This window comes from Falco naumanni, chromosome 4, assembly GCF_017639655.2.
Source record: "Falco naumanni isolate bFalNau1 chromosome 4, bFalNau1.pat, whole genome shotgun sequence".
Classification (NCBI taxonomy): domain Eukaryota; kingdom Metazoa; phylum Chordata; class Aves; order Falconiformes; family Falconidae; genus Falco; species Falco naumanni.
Genome location: NC_054057.1, coordinates 106,869,329 through 106,881,660, shown reverse-complemented (window position 1 = coordinate 106,881,660; position 12,332 = coordinate 106,869,329). Strand labels below are relative to the sequence as shown.

Sequence of the window (12,332 nt, the reverse complement as noted above, 5' to 3'; positions counted from 1 at the left end):
CAGCGGGCTCGTTGCCGGCCACCGGTTCGCTCTGGACCGCCTGCGCGGAGCGGGGCGGGGAGGCGCTCCCTTTCCACCCCTCCGTCCCCGCCGCACGGGCAGGAGGAGCGCGGTGTTGCACAACCCGCTTCCTTTTTCTTTCGCTTCGCTGCGCCGCGGGCAGCGGCAGCGAGTGCGCGGGGCGCCGGTCTCCACCCTGGGGCGGGGGGTGTCGGGGCGGGGGGGGGCGGGGAGGGGGGGAAGACAGCTGCCTCCCGCTCCACGCAAACGGCGGCGCCGGCACGGCCCGTTGGCTGCGCGGCCCCGCGGGGAGGGTCGCGGTCGCGCGTGGGGGGGCGCCATCGGGCCCCGCGCCCCGACCGCCGGGGCCGCCTTATCGCCCAGGGGGAAGGGGGCTGGATCCTCGCCGGGGCACGGGGGGGATGGAGACAGGACAGCGCATTCCGCGGGAGGCACCGGTCGCCTGCCGGGCTGTGCCCCTGCCCGCGGCGGCGGAGCGAAGGCGGCCAGGCAGGGCGGGGATACCCGCCCTGCCCCGCCCTGCCTCAGCCCGGCCCGGCAGAGTCGCGGCGGCGGCGCGTCCCGTTACCGGCGGCCGAGCCCGCGCTGCCCCCGGCGCGGCGGGAGCAGGTGTCCGGGGGCAAGAGCCCGAGGCAGCGCGGAGGGGGCGGGGCCGGCGGCGGGCCCCGCGGGGCCGGGCGGGGCGGGCGGCCCGGGCGGCCGGCGGCGCGGCGACGGACTCGGCGCGCCCGCGCCAGGAGGGAGCCGGAGCGCCCGAAAAGCCGTGAGGGGAGGGGAGGGGAGGGGAGGGCGGAGGGGCGGGAGGGGGGGGAGGCAGGCGGGCGGCGGGCGCATGCGCTCTGGCGGGCCGTGCCATATTGGAATGAGGCAGTGAGCGGAGCGCCGGGGAGCCCGAGCCCCGGCAGCGGCGCAGGGCTGGAAAAACTCCCCGCAGGTGAGGCGGGCGGCGGCGGCGCTCGCGCGCGGGCGGAGCGGCCCCGCGCGCAGCTGTTGGCGGCGTTTTGCCGGCGGGGCGCGGGGCCCGGAGGGTTTTTTCCGGGCTCTCGAAGTTTGGATGCGGGAAAAAGGCGGCGAGGGAGGAGGAGGAGGAGGAGGAGGAGGAGGAGGAGGAGGAGGGGAGGGGGGGGGAAGAGGCAGGCGGAGCGCGGCGGGGAGGCGGCGGCGGCAGCGGGGGGGGCGCGCGCCTTCGCCCGCGCTGAGGCGCGATGCGCGGGGCTGGCCGGCCGCCGCCGCGCAACTGCCCGCGCGCAACTCTGCGCGCGCCCCGCTAGGGGCCCGCGGCGCCCCGGCCCGCAGCGTCCCGCGGCGCTCGGGCCGAAGTTGCCCCTCCGAGCCGGCCCCGCGCCCCGCCGGGGGGGCGCCCGCCCGGGGACGCGCCCGGACCCCGCCGCCCGCCCCGGCCCCCGCGGGAACTTTGTGCGCGCCGCGCCTCCGCCCCGGCGCGGCGGGTCCTTGCCCACGCCCGCGGGGGGCCGAGCCCACCGAGCGCCTCTCGCTCGCCCCCCTCCCCCTCAAAATGGCGGTGGAAGGGGACCTTTAAACCCCGCTCCGCTCAGCTCCGCACCCCCGCCGGGCGCGGCCGTGCTTCGTTCGGCGCGGCGCGCGTCCCGCCCGGGGCAGCGGTTGGCGTCGCTCCCCGTCAAGTGGCCCGTCAGCGGGCGGCTCTTCGCCTCCCGTTCTGGGTGGGTGGGTGGGTGGGTGTGGGGGGAGAGGGGCGGGCACCGCCTCCGCGGCCGCGCCGCCGGCTCTCCCGCAGCGCCGCCGCCCGCGCTGCGGGGCCTGCGCTGCCGCGGGGCCGGGCATTGTATGCGCGCCGCGCCCGCCGCCGCCGCTCCGCACCTCCGGCGTCCCCGCGCCCGGCGGCGCTCCGGCGGGCGAGAGCCTTTGTCTCTCGGGGAGTCGGTCTGCGCTGCCCGCCGCCTCAGCACCTGAAGTCGTAAATCCGCCGCCGGTGACAGTGCCGGGGCGCCCGCCGAGGTGGCGGCGATGCCCCGGGACGCCAACTTCGGGCCGGGGAGGACCGGGCGCCGGGGCCGCGGCTGCCGGAGGGCTCCCGCCCGGCAGCGCCGGCTGGGAGCGGGAGGGCGGGATGCCCGCATGGGGGGGGCTGTGCAAGTTTTCCGTCTGTGGCTTTCGCAAACTTGTTACTAGGGCTCCCCCCTTCCCCCTCCCCCCCCCCCCCCCCCCCCCCCCCCGCCCCCCCTCCACAGTGGAAATAATGAAAAGAGAAGAAAAACAACGCGGGCAGTTAATTGTGAATTTTTAACTACGTGCGCTATCGCAGTTCCACAAGGCCTGTATTTATTCTAGAAATAAGCCAGCACTGCCCATTTCACAGTCACATGTTGGCTTTAGCTGGACAATTTTACCTACTTTGGAGAAACTTGTTGCCGTTATTAAATGTTTTTACGTGGTAACCTTTACATCTGTCAGTTTTGCCTGCTCTGACAGCAGAATTCTGGTGGGAGAGGTTTTACAGCAAAAGAAAGGGCCTACCTTGCTGTTTCTTTGCTGTTGCTTCCTTCGTGGGAGCTGGCTGCTGTCGGTAGCCCAAGAGGTTACCATAGCAAACATCTTTGTGAGGCAGAATATAAGGTGCACCGTGCAGAAGTCACACTGGAGAAAATGATAACCGGTCTTGTAACTTCAGAAATACCATTGTTTTGCAACTTGCTTGAGGTTTGCTATGTATATAAACTGGTCAGAAGCATCTGATGGGAAAAAGTTGTTGATGGGAAATAGTCTTGCCCTTACTGGAGTGGAGGCTGTAACTTCTAGCGTCTGCAGCACCCAGCAGGATGGATTGGTGATCTGGCTAAGGTCAGTGTGACTGCTGCTTCAAAATAGCCAGCTTTTTGGGCAGAGTAAATCAACAGCAAGATGAAAATATATCAGTTAAGCAAAAAAGTAGGTTTCCTGTGTGGTAGGTACTACTGAAATAGATTTTACAATTAAAAAAAGAAAAAGAGTAAAAAAGCATCTGCCTATCTAAAAGATTATCTCTAGGAAGAAGACTTAGTGGGCTTCCTGCCTTCCATCCAGCCATTTCCTCTTTTGGTTTGGAGTTGTTGCTGTGATTGAAGGATGAGAATGAAATCTAGTTCTTCCCAGAACCTGTGCTAGTGGAAAAACGGGAAGATGCTTCTGCACAAGATGGACAACAAAATAAAAGGATAGATCTCACTGTACCTTTTTTTTTTTTTTTTATCATTTGTATACCTAAGACTTGGAAGTGTTGGGGGGATGGTTTTGTGTATGTCTCTGCTGGGCAGTTACATTGGAAGACTTAAGTATCCTGTTGTGTTAAAGCTGGCACACACGTTCTCCACAGGAGACAGCAGTGCAAGATAGATGGCTGAGAAACAGTGGCAGGACTTAGTAGTTATTGATCTGTATGGTTTTTCCTTTGCAGCTTTTTTTCCCCTTCTACTATTAATTTGTTGGTATTGAATTAGGTGATTCTTAAACCTGGCAAATCTCCTAAGCAATTGCTGTGTGGAAAAGAAAGGTGGGTTAAGTGTAAGGTGACATGTTAATGACTGGTATAGTTTGCATGGTGTAATCTTTATATTCTGAGAACCCTTTCGCTGTCTTGTGGGGAAGATGTTAAAGAGCATTGCGAAAATACTTTTGTCATGATATGTTTTGGTAACACGTTGCAGGGTTTCTTTGTTGTCGTTTCATGGCAGACCAATGACAGCTGTAGACCTTTGCCTTTCTGTCATGCTTACTTTTTGAATCCACTGGATTTGTTGTTGGAAATCACTTATAACATCATTGACTATGCTTCCATTTGTGAAGTTTGGCCATGGCAGATCACCATGTGACGACACAGACATCTATACGGTCACTTTGCACTGGCTTGACTTAAGTAGTTGTCCTACAAGTGATGCACTTTAGACACATGGCAACTTAATTACATGAACACTCATCTTAAGTTCACTAACTTGTCCTTTAAGCGAAGGAGAAATTGAAAACTGGGGTGTGTTTAGTAAGAGGCATTTTGTAGAGAACTTCCAATACCTAAAAACACGGGGCTTTTATTACATCAGTTGTTCCCATATTAACATGGCGATTTTAGTGTTAGGAGTAGTCTTCAGATCTGGATTCTTGACATTTTAGTGTGCATTTGTATATCTTGTAGATTGGTCATTGATTTAAAACCCTGTAGCCTGTGTAAGTTACAAATGTGTTCTGGAACTATAACATCTTTCTTTTGTGCTGTCCATCTGACTCATCTTGCTCGAAGATTAGCAGACTTTATTGTGTTGTCTTTCTTTGTTTTGGTAGCTTTGAGCATCAGTGTTGCTGCTGGTAGTGGACTTGACTCAGCCCATTTCCTCCTGCTTTTGGGAAGTGGGTATCAGTTTTTAGGTCATACTTTAAACTTGAAGTGGGTGTTGTCTAAAGCTTTTAGGTTTGGTTTGGTTTGTTTTCCCCTCTTACAATTACTTTCTTATTTTAAAAGTCAGGGGATAAAGTAAGGGGGTGGGAGTTGATTTTTTTCTTTTGTTTTGTTTTGATTCAGATGCTTGATGAAATTGTCCTGAAGGCAAATGTTGTGTTAGTGTGCAAGATCCTGAAAGCGAGATTTAGCAGTTTGCATTTTCGAAGTTAGCAAAAGCTGGAAATGAGAGTAAATTTAAACTTTAATTATATATTAATATCTTATTATGTTAAAAGCCATGTCATCGGTGTAATGCTGTTTTTTATGTAACTATATATTTTTTATATATATATGTTTACATATATATATGTAAATATATATTTTCTAACTTTAATCCATAGTCCTTTCTACTGCTCAAGTTTTTTTACATTGATAAAGCCTATGAAGGAAGCACTGAGGTGTTACTGCTTATTTGATTTTTAAATGGTTTTGGTTCTAAGGGTATAGAATTATTTTTTTTTAAGTAATACTTAGTGTGTGTAAGACAGACACATACACATTTGTGTTCACTCTGTATCCATGCTGATTTTTCCTTCCTTTTCCTGGACTTTGCTGATGACCTTTGTGAATTGGTGGTGATAATGGAAGAATTATTATTATTGTCATTATTTTATTTTGTAGGTGAGAATGTATTTTTTTAGTGTTCTTAGCAAAGGCTAGTGTGTAGAATTGAGGTATTACAACATGAATTCTATTCTGCATTCTTAATAGGGCATCTCTTAGGGGAATCGCTTGTTTGCCTGTTTAAAATGTTCCCCTATGAGAAAGGAGGGGGTGAGCTTAGGCTGGAACAAGTTATTCTGCCTGTTAGTTGGGACTCCCCAGGTAACTCTCCACATCTCTGGGAAGTTGGTGTGTTTTAACTAATGCAAAACTGCGTAGTAGTTACAGAGTTCTAGATGAATGCTTTAAAAAACACTCTGAAGATGGAAAGTGGTAAATCTTAGGGGTAGCTTTCTGCTTTGTTTGTTCTAGTAGTACTGGATTATCACCCACAGACACCACTGGAGGAGGGTTTTGCTAGGAATTGTGCAAGCAAACAAGGCCTGGGAGCCGCAGGACCAAGGAAGTCCGAGTCCCAAGTGCTCTTTCTTCCTCTGTCTCCCCCTCCTCTTTTTCCTTTCTTTCCTCTTCTGGATTTTCTGTGATACCTGCATTAGTCCTTTCTTTCAATGGAGACATGGATGTTTAGATTCCTTTTCCTTGTGAAAATAGGCACCCAAGTACAATACTTGTAGGATCTTAATACCATTGAGACCCCTGCCTGTCTGTCATATTTTGTTGACTGGGAGTAATGAAGAGTCAGGAGAGGATAGACAGAAAGCTGTGTACATGCAGACATTTCAGATTAATCAAATGAGCCTTGTGTCTTAAGAAAACCAGGTAAGCAATAACATTAAAACCAAAAGTAAGAAGACTTCATTAATGTTTGTAGTAGAATAGCCATCTCTTCTGTAGATGCCTGAACTCCCATACTAGGATTTCTGCTCTTTCAGGCTGGCTTTTTTTAATAAGACAGAGCAGCCTTAAATGACACTGGCTTTTTGCTGCACAGATTACTTCCTGTAAACAATGCTCAAATAGGAGTTTTTCCTTCACTTAAAGTAGGTGGGAGCCATGTGTGTTTTGTTTTGGCTTTTTTCACCCATTCGGATTTGGCAGGTGGACTGATTGCAGGTGTTTACCTACAGTTCAGGTGAGTTGCTATGTACAGAAGTAATTTTAACAATTTTTTCAGATTATGTAGACATTTAAAATGTGGTTATTATCCCTAGAGTCACCCTGAGCAGCAGCTTACTGGTTTTCAAGGTGGTTGTTTTTATTGCTGTGGCACTTCATTTGCACTGGTTTATTTGCTGTTACACTTGAGGACACTCGTGTTCGCTATAGAAATGATCTCTTCCTTCAAACAGATGAGTTGGGAAGGAGACCCGTGGAATTTGATGTTATCTAAAAATGATGCAGCTATTAAACCAGCTTTGAGATTCTCTGAGAGTACTGATGAGAGCGAAGAGATGCATCTTGGATTTTATTTATTTTTTTTTCTCGAAGAGTAAACTATGCAGGGCTGAGTGACCTCCTCTCACATTTTGGCTGATTGGAGTCAAGGGCTCTCAGCATATCTCAAGAGGTGCTCTGTCTTGCTGAATTGGGTCATTGGTTGAAAGTAATGGTGGTGGTGGTGAGCTCTGCAAGGTTTTGCTGTTTGTCACTTAAGCTTTTTCAAGGATGTAAGGGACTGGAGCGGTGATATTGAAGTAGATATCAAGTGGATTGGAGAAGGTGAACTCCGTCTTGATATATGTAGAGGCTGTAGTCTATTTCTTCTGGGGATGGGTGAGAGAAAGCCATAAATAGCACCTTCAGATTTGTCATTGTTTCCAGAAGAAACTGATCAAGTCAGGAAGTGAAGGCACTTCCCCCTCTGATGCTGGGTGCACATTTATTACAAATGGCTCTGAGAGTTCTGTGGGTGTCTTGCCTCTCCGTACTGGAGTAAGCGATGCCTTGTCATTTCTTATCTCTTTCTTGGTCCCTTGACCTGTGAGAATATATATGCTTAAGATTTTATTTGGGATATGTTTTTTCTTTTTGTAGCTTGACTGAAGTAAACACATTGAGGAATACCCAGCTCCTCAGGAATCGTAGCAATGTGCATGTTTGCAGCTCGAGCATGCTCTTTGCTCTGTGCATGGGGAGCCATGGCCTCGGGTTTAAAAAAAGAAAGTTGTCTTGAAATAACATTAAAAGTATTTTAAATCTGAGGACTGTGAAACTACATTATACTGTAAAGCCCTGTCTGAAACTAGGGTGAGTTTTTTGTAAGTATCTTTCTCTCAAAGCATCTTCTATTGAAAGGAGGCCACCATTGGCCTCGGTACCCATTAGCTTTGCTCCAAGAATGAGGATGCGGTGCTGAAAAAGCTGTGGTGTTTCTACACCAATGCTGAGAAATGCTATTGAAGCCTGACGGGTGTATGTGTTATCTGCACAGTCTTTCTCTCTCATATATGTGTTAGTATTTATTTTTTCCTAATGTCAAGTTCCAAATATAACCCCATTCATGTGTTAAGTACTACACTGTTCAAGTGGTGTTTTAATGTAAAAGTGTACAACAAAATTCTTAAAGAACAGAATGGTAGGAAATGCCTAGCAGACAGGCAGGGTGAAAACATGGGATGTTTTCTTGCAGTTTGGCCAGCAGAACTCATATAATGCACAACCTAAAAGAGAAATCATTGAAGAAGGCAGTGGTTCCTTCCAGGATTAACTCTGTTCATTGCTCTTTAAAGTGTTACCATGAGGGTTAAACTAATGGCCCTAAGAAATAATGAAAGTGCAGGATCAGTCAGAAGTGTTACATATATAGCACTAATTGGCCAATTGAACGGAACTAATCATCTCCTTCTAAACAAATGTGGCTGTGGGCACAGGCATATGAAAATCTTCCTCTCTTTCAGGGAAGTTTTTTCTCCTTTATTTACAAAATAAGACTTAATCAAGTTAGCAGCAAGGCTTTTTAATCCAGTGGCCAAGAGCAAAACTCTGCTTTTTGAGGTGACTGTTTTATGTCTTATTTGTTTAACTTTTTAAATAGTTTTGGAGGAGGGGGAAGGAGCTGAATTGTGAATTCCTATTGCTGTTGTGGCCAAATTCTACTTTTTGAACTTACTCTGTAGGAAATTCAAGCATGTGTTTTGTCACTCATCTTAATGAAAACCAGTGTATTTAGAGGAGCGGCTTGGCTAAGTATATGAATCCAGAGTTTATGGTGATAATAAGCCAGTTCTAGATAATTCTACCCTTGCTGCAAGTGTAGAGGGAGTGTGTCCAACTGTTTGTTTGTTTGGTTTTGGTTTTTCAACCAGTTCAGCTAACATAAGTAAGAGATAATGTATGGAAACTGAAAAATCAGGGAAGATTGCCCCTTCTTCCAGTCTTGGTACAAAAGACAGGAGCATAACAGCAGGAAGGATAAATGACAAGAAAATAAAACTTCCTTAATTGCAGTTAATGTTGCTTAGTTTATATCTGTAGTAAACTGAAAAACAAAATACTGTTTTCTTTGTTTTCTCTGTATATGCTTTTAAGGTAAGAATATTACTTAGCTAAGTAAAATGAAATTTTTTATTTCTATCTGGAGTCTAATTTCCAGTTAAAAGCAACTTGACATAAATTATAATTCATATGATTATGCAATAAGAAATACAGAAATTACCTTTTTATAGTAAAGCTAGGTTGGTTTTTTTAATTGAAATATTCTGGTTTAATCGTTTGCATTTATGCTTTGTTTCCAAACAGTGGTGGAATCTTACTGGGAACGATTTTTAGGTTATTGAGAAATTGCAGTATTACATAGTTCAATATGCTTTTATTTAAAGCAATTTATAGAAATGCTTTTCTTTTGTGCTGTTATGTAGATAATTACATTAAAATACGCTTTGTCAGGCTTGATCATTCTTATATGCAAATGTGAGTGATAAATAATGTTACAAAACAATATAACAACTGTCTATCAACTGCTGGAGGCACCTTTATTGGAAAATAGCAGCATTGATGTTTCTAAAGAAGTATCTTACCAGAAACATGGGTTATATGGTGGTTACAATGGTCAGACTGGAAGAGTCTCTGAAACAAGCAGTGTATTTTGGATTTCAAAGACTAATAGTGTACAGTTTCTTTAGTATCTGCCCAGAAGGGAGAAATCTGTCTTATGCACGAACAGCATGGCAAAATCCATTTCAGTGTATCAAATCAACTCTTCTGAGATTCTACATTAGCAGTGGGATTTGAAAGAGCAGTACCAGCATGCTAGGTGTTGGAGGTGGCTGAGAAGTTTCTCTCTGTTGCTGGAGAAAGAGCGACCTCAAGTCTTGCTGAAGTTATGACAAGCATAAAAATTGCCATAATGCGTCAGATCAGTAGGACACCTGATCCCGTGTCACACCTCAGAAACCTTTTGAAATGAGGATAAGAAACGGTGAAGTAGAGCATGATCCTTCTCGCAGTCAGTGACACGGCTGCGTAGGAACCCATCATTTGACCTGTTATTCTCTGTTAGTTTGTCTAATCCCTTCTGAATCCACAACTTCCTATGGTTATGAATCTACAGTTTAATTTTGTGCAATGTGAAAAGGTGCTCAGTTTGTGTTTTCTGGTTCTAGTGGTAGAAGAAATAGTGAATAACCTTTCCTTATTCTTCATTTTCATGCTAGTTTTGATTTTACACATCTCTGTTGTGATCTTCCGTGGGTGCACTGTTCAGCTCAGAGAAGGAACCAATTTTGTTGTACAGAGATGCTGAAGCCTATCCACAGCTTCTGTGTGTGTGCCGAGCTGGACTGGGCAGGACTGCTCTTTCTGGCTGCAGGTATTTCTTAACTTTCCTGTAAAACCGAATTACACATCAGTCTGTTAGTATAGAAGTATTTCAGACCTCTGATCTTTGACACCTTTTTTGTGCACCTTCTAGTCTTGCCATGGCCATTTGACACCAGCACTGCATGTTTTGTCTCAAGTTGCTCTGGATTTCTAGAATTGTGACACAATGTTTTCTGTTTTCTTCTCCACTCCCTGGGGCTCTTAATGAGTAGGGAATTGATGCACCAAGAGAATTAGTCATTAAAATTTCAAAATCCTGAGTTGCAGTAGCTAATTTAGATCTCATTGTATAGGTGAGGTTATTTCTTTTTCTATGTCTTATTATCCTGCCTTGAATTTCATCTTCTATTATTCTCCTGTTCTTAGTAAAGAACATTTATTTTTCATCTCTTAAAATAGTTCTGTATCATCTTAAAACTTTGCACCTATTTCATATTTGTGTGCTTCTCTTGAAAAGCAGGACTCAGTACAGACTCACTAGTACTCCTTTCACACTGAAAAATAATTTTTTATTTCTATCATTACTTCCTGTCTTTATAACCAGCCTTTAAAGTATGAGATAATCTTCCAGAAAATGCTCCAAAATTATTTAAGCCTCTGTGGACAACAGTAAGTCCTGGAAAGATGGTACTGTGTCTGTAGACACAAAGCTTGCATGATGTTTGCTCTCCTTTACTTGTGTTGAAGACACTGAATGGGAATTAATGGTGCTCAGAGCTTCCCATAGTTGAAACCTGAACATTGTGCACTGGTCTGATCTGTTTCGAGGAGGTATTTCTGTACTAGGCTTGCAGTCAGAGGGCATGGGAAGCGGTGTGTTGGTTGCTCAGGGGAGCTGTGCGTGAGGTGCTGGCCTTTAAATTTAGGTGTCCACAGCTTCTGTCCTTGTTGGCCTTTGGACACTCATGGAGGTATTTTGCAGGGGAGGGGGGGGGGAAATTAAATTGAGTAAAACTAAATTGCATCCTTATAGCAACATTAATACTGAAAAAATATTGGCATATACAAAAGACCCTTAAACTGGCACTTCTTAGCACTTACAGTGCACAATTCTTTTTTAATTTAAGGAAGTTTTCATTGTGAGGATGGAGGATGTATAAACCAGAAATGCTGATACAACGTCTTATGGTTTGCTGTTAGTTTTTGACCACCATCTCACCTGAGGTGACAATTAAACTAGTGTTTGCCCTTAATATCCAGCTTGTGTCACACCCTTAGTAAAACTTACTTCTTGATAAGTTATTTGATGAATTAATTTAATGAAGTTATCTTTGACTGGATCTGCTGTGCAACATGTGGTATGGAGTTTAATGCTGGTGTTTTCAACATTTAAAAAATCCTATTCTGAACTTCCCAGGTTCTGAAGTTTGTAAAATGCTGTTAATTCAGATGAGTATTCCAGGCTTCCACACAGCCACCAAGCCTGCATAGCTGCTGTGGTGTAAACGTGTCACAGTTTGGAAAGTGGCAAAACGAACATCCCTAGCCTAGGTGAAAGGGGTAAGGTCAGTCTCCTTTTATGGTGCTTTGTGGAGTTCCCTGTGTCTCACACCTGTGTGATGTGCACAAGAGAACATGGATTTTGCATTTAATCCATACTATATGCGAATTTACCACAGTCCAAAGGAATTATATTGCACATGAATTACTTCTGTATAAGGTAATAAGTGCGTTGGAGATTGTTGAATCAAGAAGCCAGAAAAGTGATTTCATTGTGCTTTTAATGAGTGTTTCTCTGTCGGCTCTTTTGAAAAAGCCATTCATTATTTCTCTGTACCTCAGCAGTTTTCTGTTCATTTTGTGGCCATTTGCTTCTCCTGGGTGTGCACAGCCCTGGTATAGAAGAACAAGCTTTTAATCTTGTGTGTTTAGAAGACTATTTTTGTAACCATAAGGGCTAACAAAGTACCTTACAAGAATTAAAGTTAAGATACTGCAGAGGTGTTGACCTCAGCTTTGGAAAGCTTTTAGGGAGTATTTTTTTCTAGGCCAGTTCTTCACTCAATTTATGGGCTTGTTTTGCATAGAGATCTGATAATTCATTTTTTTACATTCTTGTTACACCTAGAAGTGATCATGGCAGTGCTTGTCTGTGCAGTTTCCAGTTGCAGCTGAGGGCAGCACTTAAGTGTGAGATGGTGTAATTTACATCCAACACTGCACTTTCTGCTTAATGTTTTCCTAGCAGCTCCATATCTATACGGAGCAAATCAAAACAGACTTGGGCTGTCAGCAGAGATGTTTCTTAAACACAACCAAGCAAACAGTTTTCTTTTCCATTTAATCAAGAGTGTATTTAAAATTGAATCTCACAGCAGAAGCACATGATTATAATACATACAGGTATTTCTGGGGGTTTTAGCTCTTAAGAACTTCCATGGGCATACATTTAGATGCAGAATATTGACTTAGGGGAATAAGATCTAGGAGACTTCATAAAAGAACTTTTTAGGAAGTGTTTTCAGGACAAGGATATCCTTTG

General features: G+C 46.0%; 1 protein-coding gene across 1 annotated transcript in view; it reads left to right on the top strand.

Annotated features, from left to right (window-relative positions):
• The first annotated feature begins 874 nt into the window (after window positions 1-874).
• Window positions 875-12,332, top strand: part of SFMBT1 (Scm like with four mbt domains 1) — an 80,468-nt gene continuing 69,010 nt past the window's right edge. Inside the window, exon 1 of the mRNA XM_040592341.1 lies at window positions 875-955. The gene's annotated coding sequence lies outside the window, so the exon portion shown is untranslated. The remainder of the gene's footprint in view (window positions 956-12,332) is intronic.